This window comes from Otolemur garnettii, unplaced genomic scaffold, assembly GCF_000181295.1.
Source record: "Otolemur garnettii isolate 467f Iridium unplaced genomic scaffold, OtoGar3 scaffold00223, whole genome shotgun sequence".
NCBI lineage: Eukaryota > Metazoa > Chordata > Mammalia > Primates > Galagidae > Otolemur > Otolemur garnettii.
The window spans coordinates 117,455-122,552 of NW_003852618.1; positions in this window are offsets into that span (position 1 = coordinate 117,455).

The window sequence follows — 5,098 nt, forward strand, 5'->3', positions numbered from 1 at the left end:
AAAAGAATTAAACTTCTTTCTTCTAGGTATTCTCCTAGTAACATAGGCTGGAAACATTGGTTTATCCATTTCTTTCATCTCTTACATCCAAACTCCCCCTTCCGCCCCCTGAAAAATGGGTTCTTGTTTCAGTCTCTTTCTCAATTTCTTTACTTATTTGGGCTTTCTCTCATCAATTCCCTCCTGGCTTATTTCATCAGCAGCTTCACTGATTCCACTGTCTACTTACTATGATTCATGCTGCAAGCATCTCCCAGAAATTGTATAACTTTCTGCTTTTGGCCTGACTCTGCCTCACTTACATACCTCTAATATCTCTTATCTTTTATTGCGCAGACACACCTCGATGTGTTTGGTTATCAAGAATGTCTACACGTGGATCCATTTACCTGTGAAGCAGGATTTCCCACCACTCACTAGCAACCTCACTAGCTAGAATGATCTAGCCTTTAACTGATTATTGTCTACAGGAGTTTTCCATTTTTCTGGCAATTTGTCTCTTCTTAATTATATTGTACATTTAAATTGAGTCAATTTTTTGAACCATGTTTTCCTTTGAAAAGTTCTTTATAGCAGCAGCCAAAGATCTGAGAATATAGTTCCAACCAATGATTATTATCAACTCTTTTCTCTAACAGTAAGGGTATCTATTTCATATATATCAGTCAGGGCGAAAATGCCCTTTGAATCAATGATCATGAAGAGAGGGGTCATGTTATGCTAATTGGAAAAAATTGTTATCTGAATAAAAGATTTACTAAGGTATGATTGCAGTGTCATTTTTAACCCAGCAGGATCTATAATTAAAGACTTATAATGAGTCCTGTAACAGGCATAGTTTACTTTCCCTTTCCACCCATATATTCATTACCTCCTTGTCTCTAGCATCTTGAGATGTTCTAATAATTAAGTGCTGTAGAATGAAGGCACATTACTATTTCCCTCTTTATGTAGAGCATTCTTGAATACTTGAGAACAAAACTTTGCACACTTTCACATGCTAAAGAATCATTTCAACAACAAGTTAGGTGACACATTTCATGTATCTACCCCAGAGATTATGCTTTAGTAGGTCTGAGGTGGGACATAAGAATTTGCATGCTTCAACACTGGTGATACTGATGCTGAGCCTACTAAGTTGAAATAAAAATGTAGGACATTCATCAACCATACCTTTATTAATACTGTTTTACCTCTATTTTAATTTTTCTTTTTTTTATTGAGAATTGGAACATTCTTCTCCTATGAGATTAATACTACTCCTACCTTTTAATCTCTTAAGAACAATACTTTCTTCAGCTCAGACCATGCCATGCCTGTGTTTTCCCATTTTCTCCCAGGTTGGATTTTTTTTTTTTTTGATGATTTCATGTGAATATTTTCACCGCTATGATATCTACCTTGAGGTTATTTATCTAGAAAATATTTAATTCATGTTGGATCTCAGGTCAGGTGTGGTTCACTACTAAGGTTCTCTCAGAATAAATGTCAGCATTTAGGAGTTTTGAGGATCTATCTATTGATCTTTAAAATTTCAACCTTGAATGCGCTATATCCTAATACCCTAATATGTTCCCTCAGGCTTCTCCAGCTATTGCCTCATGTCTTACCCTTTATGACAAATCCATAATAACCTTATTGTCTTCATTACTCATTGTCCATTACTCTTCAAACTTTTTAACTTTCCACACTTTCTTGAATACTCTTAAAGCCTTTGCCCTAATCATTCCACTGAAATCACTATCATGAATGTCAAAGTTCAATTTTCAGACCTTAAGTAAGACTTAGCATAGTTGTTCATTCTTTTCTTATTTCAAAAACTTTCTTTGTCTTGCTCTGAAGACACTCACACTGTTTTCCTAGGTTTCCCAGTGATCTCACTGATGAGTCCTTCTCAGTCTCCTTGGGTGGTTTCTCCTCTTCTTTTTTCATCTACACTTGTACCTCTCTTCTTCCCTATTTCCATTTTCATGCTTTAAATATCTGTGAACAGATAACTCTCAAGTTATATCTTTACTTTTAACTTCTTTCCTAACTCTAGACTCATATATCTAACTTTCTATTAGATATTTCCATGACTGCATTTTTACCATGTAAGGTATTTTCTTTTAGCTAAACTGATTTACATATTACATGGGAAACAGATATACACATTACATATCATTTCAAAGTTATCCATTCCTGAAATGCAGAACATGCACCTTCTATGTTCCACTCAGAAATATGAGCTCATTAGTCTGTCAAATGCCACCTTTTATACTTACCTGCCAGCTTCCCTAATCTCTTCTCATGAGTGAGCAATATCCACTCTATCCAATGGTTTGGTGAGTAAATAAACAGAATGCAGAATTTAGGCCCTTTGATTACCTTGGTGAAACCATGTCTGAAGGTAAAGGTGATATAGTTTGGGAGCTGAATGTTATCAATTTCCCACTCTCTTGAGATCAGAGGGGTTTGGCTACAGAAAGGAAGCTTTCTCAGCCTTGGAGACTCAGCTCCCAGAGTTACTCATTAGTGACAAATCTGAAGGAATTTTCCATTGAGAAAATTGCTGATAAATGATGTTGAGGAATAGGATAGCCAATTATACAGAAGTATAATGTTTGGAAGTGAAATGATTTAGAAGTAAGAACAGAAAGACCACTTAAAACTCACAACCTTTATCTAGTCACTCCTCCTCCTCCTTAATCAGAATAGTTTGAATGGTGGACACATGGCCATAACATTTCATAGCCCTTACTAGGACCCACTCTTTATTAATACATATGTATATGTATTTGGGTAGCCCTTTTATAAATAAATATAGATTCAAATACGCAGGCTGCCCATTTGTTATCTACCCTTAGATATCAGAAAGACACATTAAGCTTAATTCTATTCGAATGAGGACCTTTGCTTCAACCCCTTTCCTCCTTCTGTTTCTTACCCAATGTTTACCATTTTAGTAAGTGGCTGTATAGTGTACCACTTGTTGAAGTCAGGTAGGTACCACATTTAGCTATTACAGACAATCAGTACAAAATTTTAAGAGTAAAAATAGTTTTATAAGCAAAAGTTAATTTTTCTCTCAAAAAAACTGAGGTAGGTATTATAAAGAAGGTATGGTTGGTTCCTGTGGTCCTAATAGACTACAGCCCCTTTTGTCTTCCTAGCATGTACAGCTTTCATCCCCAAGGTTGCCTGCTGGAGCTGTATTAGTTTTGGTAATCATGCTGTTTGCCAGGCATAAAATTTGTGTGTGTGTGTGATTGGGAGAGAAAGAAATTGTTCCAGCTCTCTGACCCCTTTTCAGAGGCATCCCAGAAGTCCCACACCAAATTTTTCATATCTGTTTGGTAAGAACTTAATCACACAGCTATAACCGATTCCTAGGAAGGCTGGAAAATATAATTTTTTAGTTGGTCACTGGGCTTTTCAATTAAAATTATACGTAGGGAAAAGGGGATAATAAATATTTAGTTGACACTGGTAGGCTCTGCTGTGAGTACTACATGGCTTTAAAAAATACATAGCTATTTTACTTTGATAAAAAAATCATGGTTATGGCAAGACTAAGTGATAGGATACTGCTCCAAATAGTTATGAAATTTCACTTAGAAGAATGAAGAAATACATGTACTCAACACTACGTTGGGACTAATCCGACAATACTTAAGTTTACAAGTGGAAGTAAATCTCAATGAAAATCAAGCTGGGAGATGGGCGAGGGAGGGATGGGTAAACTCACACCTATTTGATACAGCACATATTGTTTGGGTGAGGGTATGCTTATAAGCTTGACTCAATTTGTGCAAAAAATAAAGTATGTAAACAAAATACATGTACCCCCCTAATATTCTGAAATAATGAAATAAAAAGCCGGCACCAGAAGACAAAAAAAAAAAAAAAAAAAAGAAAAGAAGTAGCTGTGAAGCAAGGCCAGATGAACTGATATTATAGTAATAGTCACATGGCCAAAACCATAGGAACCAAAAAAATCCCACTTGATGTCTGCACTCTTTGACTTAGAATCCATGACACAACCTGAAATAGAAACAGAAAAACTAACTGGGATGAGAAAATAAGATTCCTTACAGTGGCTAAAGAGAGCTCTGTGCAGTCTTTATAGATAATGCTTCCATAGATTCATAGACACCCAGAATTTCAGGCACAGGAGCCATTTTGTTTTAAACCTTGTTCTTGAAGGTAGACATTTACGATGGGATCATCACCCTCTTATGTAAAAGTTAACACATATTAGTTGAGCTACAGTGAAAGTATATAGGAATGGATTTAATACAAGGAATGAACTTTTGAAAATTGTTAGAGTAGCTTGAAGAGTCAGATTTTAGACTTGCCTCTTGAAATGATGCCAGAACAGTCTAGATATATAAGTGGAAATACTGTCTCCAGGCTGTTAATAGTACCATGCTCAGAGAAAGCTGCTCTTCCTACTGCTGTTGCCATGGACACTGTAACTGCTTCTCACACCCAGGAAACATGAGAATGGGCTGGAACATGGCAGTGAGGAACTATGATGTAATCCAAACTCTTGTTAGCAACAATAGCCAACAGCAAAGAAAGATGGTGTCATCTCACTTTTACTTTATAACTACTATGTGTGTGTATCTAATTGGTGAAAACTAACTTAGTCAGAACCCTTGCTTTAGGGGATCTTGGTATTCCAAGCTCTTCATATAAAAAGATGGTGGAACACAGGTAGGGAGAATTAATTTAAATGATCTCTACATATACAGTGCTTATAGAGGTGGAAGAGAGAGGGTATGAATGTTAATGTTCTCAAAAACTCAAGAATGTTTACAAAAGGAATTATTCTGTTTGGTTCCATGGAAAACTAAGTTCAATCAGTGCCTCTTTTTCTTTTCTTTTCTTTTCTTTTCTTTTCTTCTCTCTCTCTCTCTCTCCCTTCCTTCCTTCCTTCCTTCCTTCCTTCCTTCCTTCCTTCCTTCCTTTCTTTCTCTTTCTCTTTCTCTTTCTCTTTCTCTTTCTCTTTCTCTTTCTCTCTTTCTTTCTTTCTTTCTTTCTTTCTTTCTTTCTTTCTTTCTTTCTTTCTTTCTTTCTTTCTTTCTTTCTTTCTTTCTTTCTTTCTTTCTTTCTT